This window comes from Takifugu flavidus, chromosome 18 (genome assembly GCF_003711565.1).
Source record: "Takifugu flavidus isolate HTHZ2018 chromosome 18, ASM371156v2, whole genome shotgun sequence".
Classification (NCBI taxonomy): Eukaryota; Metazoa; Chordata; class Actinopteri; order Tetraodontiformes; family Tetraodontidae; genus Takifugu; species Takifugu flavidus.
This window is the reverse complement of record NC_079537.1, coordinates 2,650,233-2,665,709: the sequence shown is the minus strand read 5'-3', so window position 1 is coordinate 2,665,709 and position 15,477 is coordinate 2,650,233. Positions and strand designations below refer to the sequence as shown.

The window sequence follows — 15,477 nt, the reverse complement described above, 5'->3', positions numbered from 1 at the left end:
GACAAGCCTGAAAACGGTACCATCACATGCACTTCCCTGGTATCTGTGGCACACAGAGGAGGGTGTACTACCTCTGATGTGTCAGGGTAGGGCCAGATTTTACTGGTAGATGGATTAAATATACGCTCACATTATTAAATAGGTGAAGTCACATTTATTACATGCTCAAGACCATAATCTGTCAATTGCTGACCCAGTCCTTTCGGTCAAGTGATTCACTGAGTCTCTAACTTTCAGGGCACTGGTTTGAAATAAGTCCCCATGAGTCTGGTTTGACTGACATGGGCTGGTTCATTGAAACGGCTTATCTGGGGAGCAGGTTCTGTGCTGGAGAGCTGGTTGAGAAGAAGCCAGAGATGGACGTGGTCAAACTTCAAGGTGACTGTTTGCAAATTGTTGAAGTAAAAGGAATCATTGTCACGCCCAGATTAAAAACTCTTGTTTGTCAGATTGAAATGTCCATTTAAATGTCTGTTTTAAGACTTTAACATGAGGAAAAACCCTAAAAATCAGAGTCAGCACTGGACAAACGCTGGACTGGGATTTGTTTAGACAGCGAACAGTGAAATAAAGTTTCAGATGAAACTCTTGTAAAATTAAAGTAGGTAGTGACTGCTTGGTCCACTGTTTGGTGACATTTTTTGATATATAGCACAAGACATCAACCTTTTTAAGAAAACCTGCAAAGTCAGCAAGAAGAACACAGTGAAATGCTGCAGGAGTTCAACACGGGCACTTATTTATTCGCCTGAATCACGCTTTTGATCATTCATGTGGCTCACGGCAGGTATTTGTGGCAGCGCATTGGCGGACTGGCAGACAACCATCGCGCTTGTTCGTCTCAGAGGTAGTTTGATGCTTTCATATTAAATGCTGCAAGGATACAGCTCCTGTTGAGGTTACATTCTGCTTTTGTGTGTGTGTGCACGTTTTGCAGGGGCTGAATTTGGAGACATTCCTACTCAAGCCCACCTTATTTATGTGGCCATTGATCACACTTTAAACCTGATCAAACGCACCACTACGGATCCTGAGCTTCTGGCTATCCTGGAGAAACTTCAGGAAAAGCTAAAAGGTGATGAAGATGCACCCAGTAAAGTGAAGCTGGACGCGTTTATATAGTCACATCAACCCCTTAGATTCCCTTTAGCTGGGATACCTTTAAATTGATGCTCTTCTTTTTTGCAGAAATCATAGAATCTGGTCACATTAATCTGCTGAAAACAAGTTCTTTGGAGGAGGGAAAAACTGTCTGCCAGGAAAACATCACACTGCTGATCGAAGAGCTGGAGCTTTGTTGTGAAAATTTGCAGTCTGTAAATCACAGCAAATTTCATCTTTGTAAGATTTACATCCTAACTGCTCAAACAGAGATCAAACCTGCCAAAGTAATTTATCCTTTTTCTGCACCTGCTTCCCTTTTAGTGTGGAAGCTTTTGAAGTTACTCCCACCTCTACTTATAAAATGGGAATGGGGAAATACCAACAACTTCCTCTACTGTTCACATGGTGAGACGGAGCTTTTTTTTTAATATGTTGTTTATTAGTTTTTTTAAATTTTTTAAATACCAACTTAAACCTTCAACAGTAACATATGAGTTTCAAGGTTAGGTTGATTTTTAATGTTTAATGTGAGTTTTTATGTGTTTGCTTTGCACAGCTGGAAAGATTTCATAGAGTAAAACAGAAAAAAGGGATTAATTGATTGAAGTGAAATTGGTGCAATTCCATTTTTAATAAGCCTACACCTGACATGTGAGCTGGGCTTCATCTAAAACCTTAAAATCCTAAAAGCATCTATATGGAAATGTTTCACACATGAAAATGTTGTACAGGAATTTACCAGAAAGCCAAAGATAAAGAAAATAAAGTACAAACACATGTTTGTTTTCTCTTTTTGACAGATGCCAACATTCCATCTCCCCTCTGTTCCAAAGAGATCTTCTACCTGATCGATGCTGGGCTGTGGATGAACGTACCCTACCCTCCATTTCTTGGAGCGAAAAGAGACATTGACCTCATCGTAGCACCAGACTTCTGTGCTGGAGAAGTATTTAAGGTGCAGTTAAATGCATTCAAACAGCAGTTGTCTGATCAAAAACATCTCCGTTAGCTCAGTCATTTGTACAGCAGCTCTCTTTTTCCTGATACCGATCAGTCCTTCCAATAATCCGGAAACACAATCAGGTTTTCCCTGTGCTCCCCGAGGTGAAATTGAACTTCATTCATCTCCTACAAACATCATGTTCACCTCACGGTTGTTGTTTTTTTTGTTTCTGCTTTCCAGACCCTGACTCTTGCAAAGAAATATGCACTGGACAAAGGGAAGCCTTTTCCAGAGATAGATGACCAAATCAAGAAGGAGAAAGACTGGCCCAAAGATTGTTACGTGTTTGAGGGGAAGGAGAAGGAGCCAACCATCGTTTACATGCCGCTCTTCAACAGAGCCAACTGCAGAGGTTTGTTTCCCTTCCCTCCATCTGACAGTCCTGTTTTGCTGCAGTGGGCCTGATTCCCTGAACAGTTTTCCCTTTGAATTTGTCCTTTATTGTCCTATATTTCTGATTGCCGTGTGTCCAGGCTTCAAAACAATGAGATTTTAATCTCCATATTCAGAAAACTAAGCAGTTTTTGACTGTTTCCTATAGATGCAAAAGAATTGCAGGCAAAGATGAAGAAGTTCTGCACCTTCCAACTGCCCTACAACAACGACATGATGAACGAGTTGTTGGACATCGCGAGGGACAACATCAAGAGGAACAAGACGATCCTGGTGCAAGAGATGGAAAAGGCCATTCAGCGCAGAAGCCGCCGCAGCTCCAAATAGATCAGAGTAAATGTCACTCGTGGCAAACGTGTTTCTAAAAGTGATGGATGCAACTGTGATTTAATCCTCACACATTTCTTTATCTTTTCTTTTTGGTGCTCAAAATCATGTCTGTTTGGAATTAATCACAATTTCCTCTTTAATTATCATTATACTCAAGAATAGATGCTGATGCTGTCAGGTGGAGTTTAAAGATCAATAAAATCTATTAAATCTGTTCCAGAATCACCTCTTCTTTGTTATTGAGGCATATGTGGATATATGACCATAAAACATGAACTCCCCTTCCCATAGTGTTCCACTTCCTATGCTTGTGTGCCCGTCGTTCAGTTGTGGACTGGGTCAGCTGGCTCTGTGGTACCGCAGCTCCACGCACAACAAACGGCACTCACTTTGCTTTCTGAACAGCCTTTCCTCGCCGCCTGCATCACATGACCCTACCTCCAACTTTTTACATAGGCGCAGATGCAAAAAGACAAATTAAGTCCAATTAAAGGGTGCATGAGCATCAGAGTTTTGGGAGGTCTGACTTATCATTGATTACCAGAAACTTGAGGTTGGTAGATTTAATATACATTATTTAGCACATTTCCACGGGAACGCCATGGGCTGGTACCCAGAGGAGCTGTAAATTAGACATAAACAACAGCAGCTTATGGTTGTTTAGTTTGGATGAATACATAAAATTCATAGAGATCATAAAAAGAATAAATAAATAATTGCTTAATATCAGTCAGAGTGCTGCAACCTTGTCACTCTAATGACGACTCGTCAGTTCTGGGCTCTATGTTTGTGTCTGTGACTCAGCATCCCACTTCTTTCCACTGTTCCTCTTCCTGTTCCGCTCCGCCATCACTACAGCTGCCACGACCGTCACCATGACAGTCACTGTGATCACAAGCACCGTGACTGTTTCCGCCAGCCAAGTGCTGGCTGTCAACCCACGACAGCGATGACCCGGCCAGCTGCGGCGGGTCCCGACAGGTCACGTTGCGATAGTCGTCGACGTGGAGGTGGCGGACGTAGAGGATCTTGCTGAAGAAGCGGTGAAGTTCGCAGTCACAGTTCCAGGGGTTGGCTGGTGGAGCATGGGGAGAGGTAGAACTGTGACTGTGTACAGGATGCTTTGTTGGTTTCACACCCGAGAAAACTACATTTATTTTGAAATGCTGAAGACAATTGAACAGCAAACTTTTATTTAAGCTATGAGGAAATTGTGGAATAACTATTGTTAGCTAAAACAACATTATATGCTGTTCCTTTATGTTACAGTTTTAGATTAGCACTAAGCGTTGAAACTGCTCGAGACTTTCTTTAGCGAGAGCATAGTTGATTTTTGGAAACCTGACAGCGTGATGTGGGTGGCCGTTGTATGAAGGCTGAGGAATGTCTTGAACTTGAGATGATGCAGGTTGTTTCCCTCCAGAGCGAGGATAGCAAGGCTGTAGAGAGGTGCTAGAGCCTCGCCGTCTATCCAGGAGATGTTGTTGTTACTCAAGTTTAGCACCTGCCCAGATGGACAGAACATCAGAGGGATGGAGGGACAGATGCACTGTAAATATATGTATAGCTGTCTTTCCGTCACATACCTCTAAGCCAGGCAACAGATCCAGACTCCCCTGCTGCACCACAGACAGTCTGTTGTTGTGTAGGTAAAGCTGTCTGAGCCGAGAGAGGCCTCTGAATACGCCAGAGCCAACCCACAAGAGCTGGTTCCAGCTGAGGTCCAGCTTCTCTATGCTGTCCAGATGCTCCAGACTGGGAAGAAGACAGAGGAAGGAGAAACGGAAATGTAATCACTAGTACTATTACTACTAATACTGCTGCTATTACTACTACTACTACTACTACTACTACTGCTACTACTGCTGCTACTATTGCTACTACTACTTCTACTACTGCTGCTACTGCTATTACTACTACTACTACTCCTGCTACTACTGCTGCTACTGCTTCTGCTTCTGCTGCTGCTGGCGCCCAGAGCGGTCGCCTTGGCGTCTCGCTGCGTTCTTGTTTGTCTATTTTTGTTTGTTAATTGTGTGTCTGCCTGCTCTTACACCCGTGAAGAGCCATTATAAACATCAGGACTCTCACCCCCACGGACTTACTTCCAGACCTGGTTCACTTTTTGGTCCAAAAGGTGAGACGGCGGAGGAGAGGAAGACGGGCCGGTGCCTTGGCGAGATTACGCAGGAGAGGCTCGCGCACGGCGCTGCCTGGGATCTTTCTGTCCAACGCCAACTCACTTTGTAACAAAATGGACGAGCTGAAGTTGCTGATGCGGATTAAAGATTTCTCCACCTCGTGTGTTCTCTGCTTCACTGAAACCTGGTTCAGGAAAGAGACACCGGACAGCGCGCTCCTCCTCGAGGGATTCCGGCTGTTCCGTGCCGACCGCGACCTGGCGCTCTCTGGGGAGAGAGCAGGCGGTGGAGTCTGCTTCTACATCAACAGCGACTGGTGCACTGATGTGACTGTGATCTCCCAGCACTGTTCTCCTGCTGTGGAATACCTCTTCATCAACTGCAGACCCTTCTATTCTCCGCGTGAGTTCGCTTCATTCATTCTGGCCACTGTTTACATCTCGCCAGACGCGGACGCGCGCGAGGCTCAGCGCACGCTCGCGGACTGTATTCAACAAGTGGAGCGGACCTATCCCGACGCTCTGGTTATCGTGCTTGGTGACTTTAATCGGAGCAACCTGAGATACGAGCTCCCCAGGTACAAACAGTTTATCAAATGCCCCACCAGAGCAGAGAACACGCTGGATCACTGCTACACCACAGTGAAGGACGCGTATCGGGCCATCCCCCGTGCTGCGCTAGGACTGTCTGATCACGTGATGGTCCACCTGATCCCTACATACAGACAGAAACTGAAACTAACAAAGCCATCCGTGAGCACCACGAAGAGATGGACCAGTGAGGCTGTGGAGGAGCTGCGCACGTGCTTGGATACAACTGACTGGGACATGTTTAAAGGGGCCACACATGATCTGGATGAGTACACGGACACTGTGACCTCATATATCCACTTTTGTGAGGAGTGCATTCTACCAACGCGCACTAGGGTGAGTTACTCCAATGACAAGCCCTGGTTCACACCAAAACTCAGACAGATCAGGAAAGAAAAGGAAGCAGCGCTGAAAAGTGGAGACAGAGACTGCTACAGAGAGGCCAAATACCGGTTTAGCAAGGAACTGAGGAGAGCTAAATCTGTGTATTCGGAGAAACTTCAGCAGCAGTTTACTGCTAACGACTCTGCTTCTGTGTGGAGAGGCCTGAGGCAGATCACCGACTACAGGCCTCAGGCTTCAAAGGGTCAGGACGACAAAGCCCTTTGTCAGAGTCTGTCCCTCCACTATGCCCGCTTTGACACCTCCCCTCCCCCCAGTGTCACTGCCCCCATGGAACTCACTCCATCAAAGGCAGTCCCCTCCTCCTCCCCCCCTCCACTCAGCATCACTCACCATCAGTCCCCCCCCCCATCACTTACCATCAGTCCCCCCCCCCCCTCCACTCACCATCAGTGAACAGGATGTCGCAGGCAGTTCGCCAGGTTGAACCCGCGCAAGGCCCCTGGCCCGAACGGCGTGTCTCCTTCCACCCTGAGGCACTGCGCAGAGGAGCTGACTCCTGTCTTTACAGACATCTTCAACTCCTCCCTGGAGTCGTGCCAGGTGCCAGCCTGGCTCAAAACCTCAACCATCGTCCCTGTCCCCAAGAAGCCACGGATCACTGGGCTTAACGACTACAGGCCTGTGGCGCTCACCTCTGTAGTCATGAAGTCCTTAGAGCGCCTGATCCTGCCACCCCTCAAGTCCATAACCACCCCCCTCCTGGATCCACTGCAGTTCGCCTACAGAGCTAACAGATCTGTGGACGACGCGGTCAACCTGGCCCTTCACTCCATCTTGCAGCACCTGGACTTCCCGGGAACCTACGCGAGGATCCTGTTCGTGGACTTCGGCTCTGCATTCAACACCATCCGCCCCGCTCTGCTACAGGACAAGCTGTCCCAGCTTAGTGTGCCTGCCTCCCTCTGCAGGTGGATCACTCACTTCCTGACGGATCGGAGGCAGTATGTGCGGCTGGGGAAGACTGTCTCGGACTCTGTCTCCATCAGCCCTGGATCACCCCAGGGCTGTGTACTTTCCCCCCTGCTCTTCTCCCTGTACACAAACTGCTGCACCTCAAGCCACCAGTCTGTCAAATGATCAAGTTTGCGGATGACACCACCCTCATCGGGCTCATCTCCAATGGAGACGAGACTGCCTACAGGAGGGAGGTGGCTCGACTGGTGTCCTGGTGCGGACACACAACCTGCAGCTGAACGCTCAGAAGACAGTGGAGATGATTGTGGACTTCAGGAAAGTCACAGCCCCTTTGCCCCCCCTTGCCCTCATGGACTCCCCCATCACCAGTGTGGACTCCTTCCGCTTCCTGGGCACCACCATCACCCGGGACCTTAAGTGGGAGCCAACCATCAGCTCCCTCATCAAGAAGGCCCAGCAAAGGATGTTCTTCCTACGGCAGCTGAGGAAGCTCAAACTGCCTCCCAGGATGTTGGCGCAGTTTTATACGGCCATCATGGAGTCCATCCTCACCTCCTCCATCACCGTGTGGTACGCTGGCGCCACCGTCAGGGACAGACTGAGGCTGCAGCGCGTCGTGCGCGCTGCCGAGAAAGTGATCGGCTGCAGGCTTCCATCCATCCAGGACCTGTATATCTCCAGGACCCGGAGGTGTGCAGGTCGGATCACGGCCGACCCTTCCCACCCTGGTCACGGACTGTTTTCCCCCCTCCCCTCAGGCAGGAGACTACGGTCCATTCGGACCAAAACCTCCCGCTACATGAACAGCTTCTTCCCCTCTGCCATCAGGCTGCTGAACACCAAGTGACTTATCACTTAAGCACCATGTACAGCAGCCAGCCGGACTCATAAACAATACACTACTTTTGCATTGACCTGCACTGTGGACTTCTAACCTTAACTTAACTGCTGCTCTTGCACATTATAGGAATACACATTACCTATTCCTTACTATATATATATATATATATATATATATATATATAGACGCTATATATATAGAGAGAGACGCTATATATGTATATGTATATCTATATATGTCTTATCTTATTTATCTTATTCTAGTGTTTATTGTCTTCTCTATGTTGAATGTTGCAGCGTCACACCGAGACAAATTCCTAGCTTGTGTAATACTGTGTACTACATGAACAATGGCAATAAATAAATCTGATTCTGTTTCTGATTCTGATTCTGACGTGGAGGTGGCGGACGTAGAGGATCTTGCTGAAGACGCGGTGAAGTTCGCAGTCACAGTTCCAGGGGTTGGCTGGTGGAGCATGGGGAGAGGTAGAACTGTGACTGTACAGGATGCTTTGTTGGTTTCACACCTGAGAAAACTACATTTATTTTGAAATGCTGAAGACAATTGAACAGCAAACTTTTATTTAAGCTATGAGGAAATTGTGGAATAACTATTCCACCATGATGTTACCATTATCGTGTGTATGGTGTAGTGTTTAGCTAAAAAAAAAACATTATATGCTGCTCCTTTATGTTACAGTTTTAGATTAGCACTAAGCGTTGAAACTGCTCGAGACTTTCTTTAGCGAGAGCATAGTTGATTTTTGGAAACCTGACAGCGTGATGTGGGTGGCCGTTGTATGAAGGCTGAGGAATGTCTTGAACTTGAGATGATGCAGGTTGTTTCCCTCCAGAGCGAGGATAGCAAGGCTGTAGAGAGGCGCTAGAGCCTCACCGTCTATCCAGGAGATGTTGTTGTTACTCAAGTTTAGCACCTGCCCAGACGGACAGAACATCAGAGGGATGGAGGGACAGAAGCACTGTAAATATACATATAGCTGTCTTTCCGTCACATACCTCTAAGCCAGGCAACAGATCCAGACTCCCCTGCTGCACCACAGACAGTCTGTTGTGTAGGTAAAGCTGTCTGAGCCGAGAGAGGCCTCTGAATACGCCAGAGCCAACCCACAAGAGCTGGTTCCAGCTGAGGTCCAGCTTCTCTATGCTGTCCAGATGCTCCAGACTGGGAAGAAGACAGAGGAAGGAGAAACGGAAATGTAATCACTAGTACTATTACTACTAATACTGCTGCTATTACTACTACTGCTGCCACTGCTGCTGCTGCTATTACTACTACTACTACTACTGCTACTACTGCTGCCACTGCTGCTACTACTACTGCTACTACTTCTGCTACTGCTGCTACTATTGCTACTACTACTTCTACTACTGCTGCTACTATTACTACTACTGCTGCTATTACTGCTACTACTGCTGCTACTACTGCTGCTACTGCTACTACTGCTACCACTGCTGCTACTACTGCTGCGACTGCTGCTACTACTACTGCTGATACTGCTGCTACTATTACTACTACCGGTACTACTGCTGCTGCTATTACTACTGTTACTACTGCTGCTACTATTACTACTACTACTACTACTACTACTGCTGCTGCTATTACTACTACTACTACTGCTACTACTGCTGCTCCTACTTCTGCACTGCTGCCACTACTACTACTACTGCTGCTGCTGTTATTACTACTACTACTACTGCTACTACTGCTGCTACTACTGCTGCTACTGCTGCTGCTACTACTGCTACCACTGCCACTACTACTACTACTGCTGCTGCTGTTATTACTACTACTACTACTGCTACTACTGCTGCTCCTACTTCTGCTACTGCTGCTGCTACTACTGCTACTACTGCTGCTCCTACTTCTGCTACTACTACTGCTACTACTGCTGCTACTACTTCTGCTGCTACTACTGCTACCACTGCCACTACTACTACTACTGCTGCTGCTGTTATTACTACTACTACTACTGCTACTACTGCTGCTCCTACTTCTGCTACTGCTGCTGCTACTACTGCTACTACTGCTGCTCCTACTTCTGCTACTACTACTGCTACTACTGCTGCTACTACTTCTGCTGCTACTACTGCTACCACTGCCACTACTACTACTACTACTTCTGCTACTGCTACTGTGGTGGTGCAACCCGGAGCATATTCACGTCAAGGAGCGCGTGTGCAGTCCCGACGTGGAACTTATTGCTATCGGACTCCGTCCATACTATTTGCCACGGGAGTTTACTAATGTCATCGCCATCAATGTTTATATTCCTCCGACCGGTAAAGCGAACACGGCCTGTGACGTTATTCACTCTGTCACAGCTGACCTGCAGACTAAACATCCCGGAGCCTTTATCCTCATCACAGGTGACTTCAATCATGCCTCCCTTAAGTCCACTCTCCCTACATTCCATCAGTATGTCCAGTGCAGCACGAGAGACAGGAAGACTTTGGATTTACTGTATGCTAATGTCACCAGTGCATACACCTCCACTGCACTCCCTCCACTAGGCAAGTCTGATCATAATCTCGTGCTGCTCTCCCCATCATACACACCTGTAGTTCAGCAGCAATGTGAACCACATGTTGAGGACCTGGATGGACTGACAGACTGTGTTTCTGACTACATCAAGTTCTGCACTGAGAACTCCGTCCCCACCAAGAAGGTACGCTGTTACCCAAACAACAAACCATGGGTGACAAGTGACCTGAAGGCCCTTTTGAACAAGAAGAAGAGAGCCTTCACTGCTGGGGACCCGGCTGAGCTAAGGAGTGTACAGAAGGAACTGAAACGCAGACTGAAGGAGAGCAAGGACGCCTATAGGAAGAAGCTGGAGGAGAGACTGGAGAGGAACCAGACCAGGGATGTTTGGAGTGGGATGAGAACAATCACTGGCTTCCAGAAGAAAGGAATACGCTCAGCTGATGGGAACGTGGACCAAGCTAATGAGTTGAACCAGTTTTTCAACAGGTTTGATTCTAGCTATCCCCCAGCTGTCTCAATATTCCTCTGGATAACAATGGGTCCCCTTCACACCTCCCAGAGCCCCTAACACCTCTGCCAACTTCTTCCCCCTCCCCCCTGCTGACACCCCACATAAATTCCAACATGTCACCCATCCCCCTGACAGGACTATCCTTCACATCTGGCCAGGTGAGGAGAGAGCTGGAGAGGCTCAACCAGAGAAAGGCTGCCGGACCGGACGGCATCAGCCCACGAGTGCTGAAGAACTGCTCCAGGCAGCTGTGTGGAATACTGCAGCACCTGTTTAACCAGAGCCTTCATCTTCAGAGGATCCCTGTGCTTTGGAAGACATCCTGCCTGGTCCCGGTGCCGAAGAAGACCCATCCTGTGGCACCGAGTGACTACAGGCCAATAGCACTGACCTCCCACATTATGAAGGCCATGGAGCGGCTGGTGCTGTCACACCTCAGACCTCTGGTGAGCCCCTTTCAGGACCCTCTGCAGTTTGCCTATCAGCCCAAGGTGGGGGTTGATGACGCAGTGATATACCTGCTGCAGAGGGCTTACTCCTCCTTGGACAGACTAAACATCACAGTGCGGGTCATGTTCTTCGACTTCTCTTCTGCCTTCAACACCATCCAGCCAAGACTGCTGAGGGCTAAGTTGGAGAACATGCAGATGGATGCTCCCCTTGTTTCTTGGATCGAGGACTACCTGACAGGTCCACCACAGTTTGTGAGACTGCGGAGCTGTGTGTCCGACCCCCTGATGAGCAACACAGGAGCTCCTCAAGGAACTGTGCTCTTCCCCTTTCTGTTCACCACCTACACAGCTGACTTCCAGTACCACTCTGAGACATGTCATCTCCAGAAGTACTCAGATGACACAGTCATAGTCGGGTGTGTGGAGAATGGACAAGAGGATGAATACAGGGACCTTGTGGAGAGTTTTGTTAGGTGGAGCAGGGAGAACCTTCTGCAGCTCAATGTGACCAAGACGAAGGAGATGGTGGTAGATTTCAGAAAAAGCAAGTCCCCTCCCTCCCCAGTCTGCATTAGTGGGAAAGATGTGGAAATAGTCTCATCTTACAGGTTCCTGGGTGTTCAGCTGGACAATAAACTGAAGTGGTCCACAAACACCGATGCTGTCTACAAGAAGGCCATGAGCAGACTCTGTTTCCTCAGGAGACTCAGGTCCTTCAGTGTTTGCAGCAGGATGCTCCACATGTTCTATCAGTCTGTCATGACTAGCACCATCTTCTCTGCTGTAGTGTGCTGGGGTGCAGGCATTAAAGCAAAGGATGCCAACAGACTTAACAAACTCATCAAAAAGGCAGGGTCTGTTGTTGGCTGTAGACTTGATAACTTAGACGAGGTGGTGAGGGACAGGATGGTGCTGAAACTGCGGACAATCATGGACAGTCCCTCCCACCCCCTCCATAACACAGTGGACAAACTGAGAAGCAGCTTCAGCAGCAGACTCCTGCAGCCTCGCTGCTCTAAGGAACGGGACAGGAAGTCGTTCCTGCCATCTGCCATCAAACTGTATAACTCATCCTAACCCAGCCAATAACAATAACTGTGTAATGTTTATGTTGTAATTTTATTTCTATTTTGTTCTATATTTATGTATATATGCTTATAATGCTTATAACATGTATATATTATGTATATATTATATATATGCTTATAATATATGCTGTAAATATGCTTATAACATTCTAATCTTATCTATATTTATTTATTCTGTTTCTATACTTTTGTATAGGTTGCTACTACAATTCAATTTCCCCACGGGGATAAATAAAGTACATCTTAATCTTAATCTTAAACAGGAGAGAAGAAACTTTCAGCAGGACCAGGCTCACATTAAAAGGACCATCATGCAGAGTTTGATTTTCCTGAGATATATATCGTATCATATACACTAGTCTGAGAAATTGTTCCCATTAGGTTTGCTTATATGTGAGTCTGTATAAAAAAAGTCTATAAAGTGAGTGCAAATTCTTATGAATGCAACTCTAATTTGTACAGCTACGAAGTCTTCACTATGAACAAGAATTCAGGTTTGTGGGTACATGCAAAAAAGTGTATATATGTGTTACACCCACTCAGCCATCTTGTTATATTATCATAAGTTGTGTTGTTAAGTGGGCTTTTTGATAAATTAATAAAAATATGAAATATGTTTTGAAACAAACTAATGCTTCCTGGAGTCCAGATTACTTTACAGCTTTTTTTACAAAGAGTCAGTAAATGTAGGGGATAGGACAGTGTCCCTAAAAGCCTAACATTAGGTTAATGAGGCCCTTACAGTGACACAAATAGCACGTCAATTTCAGACCAAGCCTGTCAAGAGACAGACAAAAACATACCGACCAATGTTGATGTCAAGGGTCACAAATAAAGGCAGTTTGACCCTTTTACATTACAAAGTCTGTGCAGTTAGCATGACTTTCTTGAAATATTACTTTATAGTAAAAGTTTCCTGTATATGCAGTGGAATGGTGAATACATTTCACAAGAACTAGCAAAAGACAAATGCTTTCATGTTAAAGGTGAAACAAGTTTAATGTAACTGTCCACAGTTTAATGTTTAATCATAGACAAAAACATACCAACCAATGTTGATGTCAAGGGACACAAATAAAGGCAGTTTTTTACATTACAAAGAAATCAGAGGAAGTCTGTGCAGTTAGCCTGAGTTTCTGGAAACATTACTTTATATTCAAAGTTTATTGTATATACAGTGGAAACGTGAATACATTTCACCAGAACTAGCAATAGACAAACGCTTTATGTTAAAGGTGAAACAAGTTTAATGTAACTGTCTGTTCACAGTTAAATGTTGAATCATGAAGTTACAGTCAAAAAGAGCCAAACGTTCAGATGATGTATTTCTATCATGTGAAGAACAGATGAATAGCTCTGTCAGCCAACAGACATCATATGTTTGCCATCAAACATATCTGGAAAAACCTTGGATTAACCCACACATAGTGATTACCACCAGTCTAAGTAAAAAAACAAACAAGATGTTTACAAGAGTCTAAAACCATCACGCATTTATATAAGGATAAGAAAACCTTCTCCCAGATGTAGAGATGTAGAATTAAAAGGTACAATATATTAATTGCTGTAAATTAAAAGCCTTCATAGCTGTGTTAAGATATTGATAGAATTTTTTTAGGATACTGTAGCAATGAGCTGTTACTGTGAGGAAAGGTTGAGGGTGTGCCAAGTCTCATTTGTGAACTGTTGAGGAGGGTTAACCCACACACATTTTTATCCAAGCATTATTTATCAGCACTTAGTTAAAAAAGAAAAAGATGGAGGTTAGTGAAGAATCTGAAACATCAAGAATCAAACATCAAGACAAGGATGAGACTCCCCACACCAGCCCTTAGGGGGAGAGATGAAGTTACATATACTAACTGCTATAATCTGTCAAAATAGATATTAATAAATCATCTGGAAAATAGCTATATTAATATGTCGATAGAAAGATTTTTAGGATACTGTAGCAATGAGCTGTTACTGTGAGGAAAGGTTGAGGGTGTGCCAAGTCTCATTTGTGACAGAGAGTAAATACTTGATCTTTCAAATCCATTGAATTCAGTGCTCATGGAAATGCCGTAAGCACCTATGTTGTCAATAAGAAGCCAGTCTCCAACATGTAGCTCAGGAATCAAGTAGTTGTCAACGATTTTGTCAACGCAATCGAAGGTCGGACCCCAGATGACTGACCTGTATCTCTTCTCACTGCTCTCCACAGCCTGCTCACATCAAAGAAATAAAAAGGGAATCATGTGATAATTTAGCTTTTTCGTGTTGTTTTAAGAACTTGCAAGGAATGATAGATGGGTTTTAAGAGTCACCCACACAAAAGTACTATCACAACTGACTTTTTTCAAGAGGTAAAAGTGTAATCCTTAAAAATAATTAAATCAATTTTGTCACAACTGGCATGTATTTAGTTATGATTAAAGGCAATATTATTAAACAAGATAACAAATGTGGTTACTCTTTACATAGAGAAATTATTTAGTCTTACTCTGTGAAGGTAGGGTGAAACTTGCCCATTTATTAGAAGAAAAATTAGGGAGCCATACACACCGTCACTCAGGTAGTACATCAGTCTCTCAGGAACTTCTTTTTTTGGGAGAAACCAATAAATATTTTAAACATTGTTTTCCACGTATACATTCCAAGCATGTTTTTGTCATTTGCCACAGGTTAGTGCAATGAATGTAAGTTATGCACATAGCTATAGGTCTTTGAGATCGAATAATGACCATCACTATGGTCTACACCTGAACGATGCCATCTTTCTGCCTATCCCCAAGACCTATGGCAACATAGTCATGTGCCTGGTGACAGGACTTTGCCCTCTGTGTACATAAGCACCAATGTGACCAAGCCACCTCCTCTTGCATGGAATACCTCAGCCTGTTCAGAGCAACAAAATATGGTGATGATCATCATTCGGTCTCAGATCCACAATTATAACTCCTGATCTATTTGAACCTTGTTCAGACCATCAACACGGTCTGCACCTTAGATGAGTCACACCAGTGTCGCAAGGGACAAAGGGCCTACTATCTTAAACACCGCCAGCCACAGAGAGTACTCCTGAGCTCAGGGGGCTTGTGGTGCAACAGTGACCCTGTAGAATTGTGCAGACATGCAGGATGTAGCCCAAAGGAAGTTGCACAGAAACCTCTCAATGCAGCCCATGAGGTAACACTACTGATGGAGTGTGTTGCCAGAT

The 15,477-nt window shown here is 45.4% G+C and overlaps 1 protein-coding gene and 2 long non-coding RNA genes across 4 annotated transcripts in view; 1 reads left to right on the top strand and 2 right to left on the bottom strand.

Annotated features, from left to right (window-relative positions):
• The window catches only part of LOC130515029 (ornithine decarboxylase-like), a 33,769-nt gene that overhangs the window by 13,752 nt on the left and 4,540 nt on the right, over positions 1 to 15,477 (bottom strand). The window lies entirely within an intron of this gene.
• LOC130515034 (uncharacterized) lies at positions 2,066 to 2,795 on the top strand. The gene is made up of 3 exons (XR_008947120.1): positions 2,066 to 2,208; positions 2,288 to 2,459; positions 2,658 to 2,795. It is a non-coding gene; the product is annotated as an uncharacterized LOC130515034 (long non-coding RNA).
• LOC130515031 (uncharacterized) lies at positions 2,942 to 5,924 on the bottom strand. Of its 2 annotated transcripts, XR_008947118.1 has the most exons (4): positions 4,936 to 5,924; positions 4,417 to 4,585; positions 4,172 to 4,334; positions 2,942 to 3,905 (listed from the first exon to the last, which is right to left on the bottom strand). It is a non-coding gene; the product is annotated as an uncharacterized LOC130515031 (long non-coding RNA). The 2 variants fall into 2 exon arrangements; XR_008947117.1 differs by having other exon boundaries at positions 2,942 to 4,334.